The following is a 10,823-nucleotide window of genomic DNA, read 5'->3' on the forward strand; positions in this document are numbered from 1 at the left end:
CCCGTCTCAGCCTCCCAAAGTGCTGGGATTACAGGCTTGAGCCACCGCGCCCGGCGAGATTTGAAATTGTAAGCTCATAAGTGTTTGAGAAATTTAGTTTTGCTTTGGGTAGGGCCAATGCCTTGAGAACAGGTCTATTGTTATTTTATATAACATAAAAATTCCAGGTTTTGCCTCAGAATTTGCATTGGGGTGATCTTAAAAGGCTCATAACATGTGATATGAGTGAAGTAAGGGCATCAAATGAATTGATTTGATTACTAATCTAAAAATGTGTCCAAGATCAAATGTGATAGTCTCTGGAAGGTACTTTTTGTGTGTGTGTGTTGCTTTTTAAGCAGCAGGAGCCACATGTACTGGAGGACAGTGAGAGGAAGACCTTCTGTCTCCTTTGAGTATGTTTGAGATGTGGTCACCAGTGTGCCTAGTTTCTTTTATGAGGGTGCCTGAGCAAGTTATGAAATTGGCAGGTCTTGCATTGTGACAGACACTTAAGGATCTGTTTTCTTCTATTTGTGGATAAGGACTATTTTGAAACTAGTAATAAATACAGAATTGAAGTCATGCATGCTACCAGCTCATTTTTAACTGACTTATCTTCTGTATTTACTGCTATTATTATTTTCATTGTTATTTTTCTTATGACATTGGGAGAGTTTCAGCAAAATAATAGTGGAAAGCAATATGGATTAGTAGACCAGTATTCTGGCTCCTTTCTTGTCTCATCTGTTGAAGACCACTATCAGCAAGCTTGCATTGGGAACCATTTCTTGACACCTACACCTGGTACCAGGCTCTAGAACTGCAAAGATGGATATAATATGATTCCAGTTCTAAAATTCACCAGTGCCTCACAACCAGCAAGAACAAGTGAAGAACTGGCAAGTGAGAAGTTGCAGTAGAAAGGAAAGGTGGTACACTCACATGTGCAGCTTTTCCATGTGGAGGAGAAGAATGTGGGAAAGGAAAAAGGTACATTTGGGCAAAAAAGCAGTTTAAGTACAGGACTTGAAGTATAAAATTATGAGGCTTATTTGAGGACAGGGTAGGACAAGAAGTAGAGTGTGAGAAAAGAATATAATTTGGGAGGGTTGTGTAGAGATGAGATGATAAGGGATGTTGGAAACATGAATGACTGCTTAGAATCATGAAAGGGGGCTCAGCTCTGTAGTCTGTTATGAGCCACCAAATGTTTTGGAGCAGGGCTGTAGTTTGAGCAGCTCTGTGTGTTCAGAGAGAACACTGGCAACTTTTTAAAAAGTTTAAGCTTGAAAAAAGACAATGTGCTCAGCAAAGTGCAGTGCAAACTTTGAATTTGGTACCCTCCTTGATAAATACATTTTCCCTTTTTTATGAGACTTTTCAGCCCAGAATGTATGGGCTGCCTTCCTAAACGTGGTTAAATCATAATGGAAAAGTTAGACATTTATTTTCCACACATCAAATTCAATTAGACAATGTTTAAGCTTCCCTAATAGGGTTTTACTAATTGGTATTTAAACTCTTTAAAGAGTAGGCATATTAGGCCGGGCGCGGTGGCTCAAGCCTGTAATCCCAGCACTTTGGGAGGCCGAGGCGGGCGGATCACGAGGTCAGGAGATCGAGACCATCCTGGCTAACACGGTGAAACCCCGTCTCTACTAAAAAATACAAAAAACCTAGATGGGCAAGGTGGCGGGCATCTGTAGTCCCAGCTACTCAGGAGGTTTAGGCAGGAGAATGGCGTAAACCTGGGAGGCGGAGCTTGCAGTAAGCTGAGATCCAGCCACTGCATGGGCGAGACAGCATGGGCGAGACAGCGAGACCGTCTCAAAAAAAAAAAAAAAAAAAAAAAAAAGTAGGCATATTTACAAGGCAGGAACTCCTTTTCTTTCAAAAATACTGAACCTGGACACTGGGAGCTGAATGGAGGTATGTGTAAAATAATTTTGGACAAACGATTACTACAATGGGGATACCAAAAGCTTATATGAATCAGTAAAAAGTTAAATAATTCAATAGCAAAATAAGCAGAAGACACGACTAGGCAATTCAATTTATTTATATATATATAACTTTTTTTGAGATGGAATTTTGCTGTTGTTGCCCAGGCTGGTGAGCAATGGCATGAGCTCAGCTCACTGTAATCTCCACCTTCTGGTTTCAGGTGATTCTCCTAACTAAGCATCCTGGGTTGCTGGGATTACAGGCACATGTCACCACGTCGGCTAATTTTATATTTTTAGTAGAGACGGGTTTTCTCCATGTTGTTCAGGCTGGTCTCAAACTCCTGACATTAGGTGATTCGCCCACCACAGCCTCCCAAACTGCTGGGATTACAGGTGTGAGGCACCGTACTCAGCCTGGGAAATATTTTTTTAAATAACATGTTCCATTAAACTATTCATAAATGGTAAGCATAGGGAAATAAGAGCTTTGTAACACTGTTACTGGAAGTATAATTTGATATCATATTTGTATATAGCAGTTTTTGCACTTTGCATCAGTGGCCTTTAAAATGTGCTATATTTCTTAATATAGAAATTTTAACTAATAAATTAATTAGTTTTAACATAATGAAGCAGAGTCACTTGTCTGGGGTAAACACCTGAGTTACATCATCTCATGTCAAGGAAATCGAGTAGATGGACACACAAGAAGTTGGTTTAGAGGCCCGGCGCGGTGGCTCAAGCCTGTAATCCCAGCACTTTGGGAGGCCAAGACGAGTGGATCACGAGGTCAGGAGATCGAGACCATCCTGGCCTACACGGTGAAACCCCGTCTCTACTAAAAAATACAAAAAACTAGCCGGGCGAGGTGGTGGGCGCCTGTAGTCCCAGCTACTCCGGAGGCTGAGGCAGGAGAATGGGTAAACCCGGGAGGCGGAGCTTGCAGTGAGCCGAGATCGCGCCACTGCACCCCAGCCAGGGCGACAGAGCGAGACTCCGTCTCTTACCCAAAAAAAAAAAAAAAAAAAAGAAGTTGGTTTATGGTTTAGGAGTGGAGATTTAATAGGCAAAAGAAAGGAGAATAGCTCTCTCTCCTGAATCTCCTGAGAAAGAGTGGGGCACCCCAGTGGGACTTCCTGCCTTCAGTGAAGCACACTGGATTTTACAGACTGGCTTCAGGAGGCGGAGTCTAATTTACATAGGACTCAAAGATTGGTTGGATCAGGTGTGGACATTTACACAGTGCATGAGGAAGCTGGCTGCCCCACCCTAATCTTCTATTACGCAAATAGAGCATTTGCCAGCACCTTGTTGCCTGCTTCTTACACTACATCTGGTTTACAAAGAAAAGGGAAGATGGAGCCACCTTTTGAACATCCATAGTCTACAGGTAGCTCCTTTCCTATTGGCACAGCTGCTGGCATTTATTCATGCAAGCTTCCAGCTTGGTTATCTATTTCTGCATCTCGATTTTACAGGCTGCTCTTTGTTAAAAAAGAAATAATTTGTTTGTTGCTTTTTATTAAAAGGAAAAATTTACCAAGGACTTCCTTACACTCACTATCTGCCTAAATAATTTCTTTTTAACTCCTGTATCAATAATAGTTAGTCATGGGAAACATTTATAATGTATTTGTATGCATGAATAAGCAAGATAGCAAACTCTAGTGGTTCTTTTTAATTTGTCTATACAAATGTGTTGGGTACAAGTGTAATCTAGTTATATGCATAGACTGCACAGTGGTGAAGTCAGGACTTTTAGGGTATCCATCACTCTAACAATGTACATTAAAGCTTTTAAGTAATTTCTCATCACCCACCCCACACCCAACCTTCTCACCCTTTCAGGTCAGGTGTGCTGGCTTTCAATGACCAACACAACAAAGACAAATTAATTGTTTTCTGAGACTTAGAATTAAAAATCAACCTAAGAGAAAAGATGATTCCTAAGGCAGTAAGACATATGTGTGTATATACACACACACACACACACACACACATATATACACATACACATATACGTGTGTGTGTATATATATTTGCTTATACTCAAGAAACTTATACAGTCTTTCCCACTGCACAAACCCCAAAGTAAAGCCAAATGATTCTATGCAATAAACATCATGGTAATAACTTCAATTAAAAAAAAAAAAAGAGCTTTCTCCAATGAATGTAAATTCTAAAATAAAATGAAGCCATTGTCTCTCTAGATATGCAGAAATCAGTATAAAGTCCCAGAAAGACACAGGAAACACAGAAAAGCAAGGTTTATGACACCTTTAAAGAAACACAATAATTGTTCAGTACTCTAAGAAAAAAAAATTTATTGAAATGACTTTAAAAAGACTTCAGAATATAGATTTTAAAGAAGCTCAAAGATGTTGCAGGAACTCAGGGACCCCGAATGGAGGGGCTGGCTGGAGCTGTGGCAGGGGAACATAAATTGTGAAGATTTCATGGACATTTATCACTTCCCAAATAATACTCTTATAATTTCTTACACCTGTCTTACTTTAATCTCTTAATCCTGTTATATTCATATGCTGAGGATGTACATCACCTCAGGACCTGTGATAATTGTGTTAACTGTACAGGTTGATTATAAACATGTGAAATCAGTGCACCTTGAAAAAGAAGAGAATAACAGCAATTTTAGGGAACAAGAGAAGACAACCATAAGGTCTGACTGCCTGCGGGGTCGAGCAAAAAGAGCCATATTTTTCTTCTTGCAGAGAGCCTATAAACAGATGCACAAGTATGGAAGATATTGCTAAATTCTTTTCCTAGCAAGGAATATTGATATTAATACTCCGGGAAAAGAATTGCTTTCCTAGGAGGAGGTCTATAAATGGCCGCTCTGGGAATGTCTGTCCTATGCGGTTGAGATAAGGACTAAGATACACCCTGGTCTACTACAGTACCCTCAGGCTTACTAGGATTGGGAAACTTCAGTCTGGTAAATTTTTGGTCAGACCACTTCTCTGTTCTCGAACTCTGTTTTCTGTTAAGATGTTTATCAACACAATATGTGCACCACTGAACATAGACTCTTACCAGGAGTTTCTGATATTGCCCTTTGAAGCATGTGATCTTTGTGACCTACTCCCTGTTGTTACACCCCGTCCCCTTTTGAAATCCTTAACAAAAACCTGCTGGTTTTGTGGCTCAGGTGGGCATCATGGTCCTACCGATGTGTGATGTCACCCACGGTGCCCCAGCTGTAAAATTCCTCTCTTTGTACTCTTTCTCTTTATTTCTCAGAGCAGCCAACACTTATGGAAAATAGAAAAAACCTACATTGAAATATTGAGGGCAAGTTCCCCTGGTATCTGGCATGCCAACATGGTTTTCTTTTTCCTAAGTGCATGTGGGAACCCAATTCCCTTTGGTAGGTGTGGAGAAATGTTCATCGGTCCAGTCCACAGAAACGCTTGTTTGGCTCCTGATGATTGGTGAGTTGTCTGTGTATTGTCCGGGGTAACTATGGGTCACATGGAGTCTAAACATTATGCTTATCTCTACTATATTATCTCTACTATATTAAACTCCTGTTAAAACAGGGAGGAGTTTGAGTGCCCATGGAAAATATGGTCACCCTATTCAGGGCACTGGAAGAACACTGTCCTTGGTTTCCTGAAAAGGGAACGTTAGATGTGGAACTATGGGATCATGTTAGTGCAAAATTCCGGAAACTGGTCCCAACGGGAAATTATGTTCCCGTCACTGTTTGGGGTGATTTGGCCTTGGTATGTGCCATCCTAATGACATACCAATCCCATGACCCCCTGCAATTACCACAATTTTCTGAATCTGGTGACCCTCTACCTTGTCCTCAGCTTTCCTCTCCCACTCGGCCTTCATTATTTGCTCAGCCTCTCTCTTCGCCTACTCCTTCCCCACCTGACAACGTTGAGGATTGAATATCTAACTCTGGTGACTTTGGCTTAATATCAGCCCCTGATGATCTTATTTCTTTTCATAAAAAGCCGATACTTATAGCTCCCACGGCCCCAGCTTGGACAGCCCAGGACCATATCTATGTTAATTCTTCCCTTGCCAAACCTTTGCAGTCTTTGCCTCTGGAGCCACCTAACAGCTTTGGGACCAAACTACAATTTACCTATAATTCTGCAGGCCCTCCCCCATCCACTGCAGACCCTCACCCTCCTGTCATTTTGGTGCCTTATCTGGTCACTTTGCCATCCATTCAACCTGCTTCTCTGCACCCTTCTTCATGCATAGACGCCAATAATCACTAGTATGCTTCTGCCTCTTCTACTCCCCCAATGCCCCTTTCTCACACTCTCATATCTGTCTGACTTCCTCAACCTCAGTTTCCCTTATCTACACATGCTTTTCCTGTCACTTCTATTCTGACTCTGTCTCACGTGCCTGCTCTCGAAACTTCCATGCAACACTTATTACACCAAAACAAACAAACAAGTGGATTAGAGGCGTGGGCTTATCTGGTCATGCTGGAACCTCCTAATGCTCAAGGGATACAAGTGCGTCAATATGCACTGCTCAATCTTACGATTTTAAAAGAACTCAAGGATGCTTGTACTCAGTATGGTCCTACTTCTCCATGTTAAAATGGTATTACAGACTCTTTGTATTGAGGTCATTTTGCTTCCTTTAGACTGGTACATTTTGGCAAAAGCTGTTGTAACTCCATCTCAGCATTTACAATTCCATACCTGGTGGTCAGAGGAGGCCCATCTGCAGGCTCAGCTAAATCGGGCTGAAGGCATTCTAATTCCTTAGGCCCAGTTCATAGGTTCTGATAATTACTCTGATACTACTGCTCAATTAAGCTTTGATGCTCTCACCATGGAACAAGTAACAAAGGTTTGTACGAGAGCTTGGGATAAATTATGTGCCCCAGGCCAAGCTCCTGTTTCTTTTACTAATGTTAAACAGGGTCACAATGAATTATATTCTGATTTTTTGGCTAAATTACAAGATGCTGTTCAAAAATCTGTCTCTGATGAGCACGCTCAAGGTATTCTCCTTTGTATGTTAGCTTTGAGAATGTGAACCATGAGTGTAAAATGGCCATGTGTTCCACCCAATGACAAAATTTACCTGATCATGAGGTTTTGCCTCATATATTAAAGCTTGTGAAGGCATTGGATCAAAGACCACAAAGCTATTCTGTGGGCACGGGCCATGAAGGACGACAATCACCTGGCTCAACTGATTTTTTCTTGGAGCCTGCTATAATTGCGATCAACTTGGTCATACTAAAAAAAAAATTGCACTGTCAAAAAGTTAAAAGCAGCCAAGCCGGCTCAACAAACACAACCAAATGCTGCCACTACTGTTTGCCCGCATGATCGTAAAGGTAAACATTGGGCAAGTACTTGCAACTCTTAAGTCTGATATAGGTGGAAATCCCTTGCCACAGAACCAGGGAAATGGAAAGCGGGGCCAGTCCCAGGCCCCAGTATCAAATGGGACACCTCAGACTTAGACCAATATTGTGTTTCCACTTCAAGCAGTCCCAGCGTAGCCCCCAGCACAAATTTACCTACAGCCAACCGGGATGGGTCCTAGCCTCTTCTTGTCTCAGTACAATGCTTGTCCACCTCCACAGTAGGGGGTGGGGTGGTAGATCTCTGTAGTATCATTCCTCTAAATTTACCACCTAATTCTTTGCCTTTAATTGTCCCTATGGGGGTCACTGGCCCTTTACCTCAAGGTTTTGTGGGCCTGGTGTTAGGTAGGGCATTCGCCTCTGCTAAAGGAATCACCGTTCATACTGGTCTCATTAATTCTGATTCCTTTAATGAGATTAAACTTACGGTGTTTGCCAAGGTTCCTGCTTCCATTCTGGCCAGTGAGTCAATTGCTCAATTACTTTTACTACCTAATATTGTTTAAAACAAGGGAGATAACACACAGGGCCCTGGGATGGCCTCCAGTGGTGAAAAAGCCACTTATTGGATTAATGTAATTTCTAAACAACAGTCCACCTGCACCATACACATTCAAGGAAAAAAGTATGAGGGCCTAGTAGATACTGGGGCTGATGTTTCTATTATTTCCTGTAATTTATAGCCTTCCTCCTGGCTTAAACATCCTGCTAACATGGGACTAGTAGGTGTTGGAAAAGCTGATGAAGTTCACTAGAGCACATTTATCTTGCCTTGCACTGGCCCTGATGGTCAAAAGGGTACAATTCAGCCTTATATCACACCAATCCCCATTAATTTTTGGGGTAGAGATTTGCTGGCACAATGGGGGTCTGAAATTAATATTCCACGTAACTCTTACAGTGCTCCCAGTCAACATATAATGAAAAACATGGAGTTTGTTCCCAGACCTGGTCTTGATCCAAAACATGAAGGAATTACTAAACCTCTTCAAATTACTGTAAAAGAAGACAGGGCTGGTTTAGGTTGTCCTTTTTATGGCAGCCACTGCCACGCCTTCTAATCCTATTCCTTTACATGGAAATTGGAAACACCTGTTTGGATCGATCAGCTGTCACTCTCTAAAGAAAAACTGGAGGCTTTAACTCAATTGGTTTCTAAACAGTTACAACTTGGACATGTGGAACCTTCTCTTTCCCCCTGGAATTCTCCTGTGTTTCTAGTGAAAAACAAATCAGGCAAGTGGTGTATGGTAACTGATTTAAGGGCCATTAATGTTGTAATTAAAACTATGGGAGCCATAGAACCCCACACACCTGCCCCTGCTTTAATACCTAAGAATTGGCCTCTTACAGTTACTGATCTTAAAGACTGTTTCTTTCATACTGCTTTACATAAATCGAATTGTGAAAAATTTGCCTTTACTGTACCATCTATCAAAAATCAGGAGCCTGCAGCTCATTATCAATGGAAAGCACTTCCTCAGGGAATGCTGAATAGCCCTACCATCTGCCAGCTTTATGTTGGACAGGTGCTTTCACCAGTTCGAGCTCAATTTCCTCAGGCCTATATACTTCATTATATTGATGCTATGTTAATTGCTGCCCCCGCTGATAAAAGAATTAATTGTTACCAATTTTTGAGTTGCTGTGTGCAGAGGCTGGATTACACATTGCTCAGGATAAAATTAAACAGAACACTCCTGTTCAATATTTAGGAATGGTGGTTGATGAATGTATTCAACATCAAAATGTTCGGATTAGGAGAGATTTTTTGAAAACCTTAAATGATTTCCAAAAACTTTTGGGTAACATTAATTATTTAAGACCTACTTTAGGCATTCCAACATATGCGCTAACTTGTTTTCTATGCTGCGTGGAGATTCCAATCTCCACAGTCCCAGGACTTTGACGCCTGAGGCTTCATTGGAACTGCAATTCATAGAAGAATCCAAACTGCCCAGTTGTCTAGGATACAGCTGTCTTAGCCTTTTCAGCTTCTAGTTTTCAATTCATTGCACTCCCCTACTGGGATAATAGTTCAACATAATGATTTAGTGGAGTGGTGTTTTCTTCCTCATTCTCTTTCAAAAACTTTTTCTGTTTATCTGGGCCAAATAGCCACCCTAATTGGACAAGCCTCATGTAGAATACTTAAAATTTCTGGATTTGATCCAAATTTAATTGTGTTCCTTTAAATCGGCTCAAAGTTCAGACTGCTTTTCAACATTCCATACTGTGGCAAATTCACTTGGCTGATTTTATCGGTGTTATTGACAATCATTGTTTGATTTTATAACAATGACTTATTGGGTGGTCCCTTGACTGACCAAAGATCAGCCCATTCCTGAGGCCGTTACAGTGTTCACTGATGGCTCCAGTAACGGAAATCCTGGTTATGTGGGTCCTACAGACAAGCTTATTTCTACCCCTTACACATCTGCAGACTCAAAAGGCAGAATTAATTTTTTAATAATAATTACTGCCTTACAGGATTTCCCCAAACCTTTAAATATTGTCTCTGATTCTGCTTATGTTATACATGCCACTAAAAATATAGAAACCGCTACCATCAAACATTGATAATTCTGAATTGGCTTCTTTATTTTCAAGGTTACAGCAGGCAGTTCGCCAATGTAGATACCCTTCCTATATTACACATATTAGATCTCATACCACTTCACCAGGACCCATGTCTGCTGGTAACCAAAAGGTCGACTGTTTGGTCTCTTTTGCAACCCAAGGAGCTCTCGAGTTCCATAATCTCACTCATGTCAATGCCGCTGGATTAAAAGATAAATTTGCTCTCACCTGGAAAGAGGCTAAGCTTATTGTCCACTGCTGCCCTAGGTGCCAAGTTTTTGTACTTCCAAATCAGGTACCTGGCATTAATCCCAGAGGCCTAACTCCTAATGATTTATGGCAAATGGATGTGACTCATGTTAGTTCCTTTGGCAGACTTTCATATGTACATGTTTCTGTAGATACCTTTTCAGGTTTTATTTGGGCTACTTGCCAAACAGGAGAAGGCACAGCCCATGTTAAAAGACATCTGTATTCTTGCTTTGCAGTTATGGGGCTTCCATATCAGATAAAAACAGACAACACCCCTGGATATGTTAGTAAGGATTTTGATTTATTTATGCAACAATGGGAAATTTCCCATATTACCAGAGTCCCTTACAATCCTCAGGGACAGGCTGTTGTGGAATGGGCAAATCACACCTTAAAAACTCAATTGTTCAAACAATCTAAACAATAAAAACATAATTTAACCACTCCCAGCACTCCCAATTACATTTAGCATTGTTTACTTTAAACTTTCTAAATGTTCCTAAAGACAATACCGTGACTGCACCTGAATGCCCTTATACAGGCAAAAAAATTCTCCCTAAATGAAGGCAAGCCAGTGTTATGGAAAAATCCCAAGACCAATACCCGGGAACCTGGAACAATTATAATGTGGGGAAGAGGGTATGCTTGTGTTTCACCAGGAGATCATCAATCCCCTGTCTGGGTGC

Source organism: Piliocolobus tephrosceles, chromosome 21, assembly GCF_002776525.5.
Source record: "Piliocolobus tephrosceles isolate RC106 chromosome 21, ASM277652v3, whole genome shotgun sequence".
In the NCBI taxonomy this organism is placed as follows: Eukaryota; Metazoa; Chordata; class Mammalia; order Primates; family Cercopithecidae; genus Piliocolobus; species Piliocolobus tephrosceles.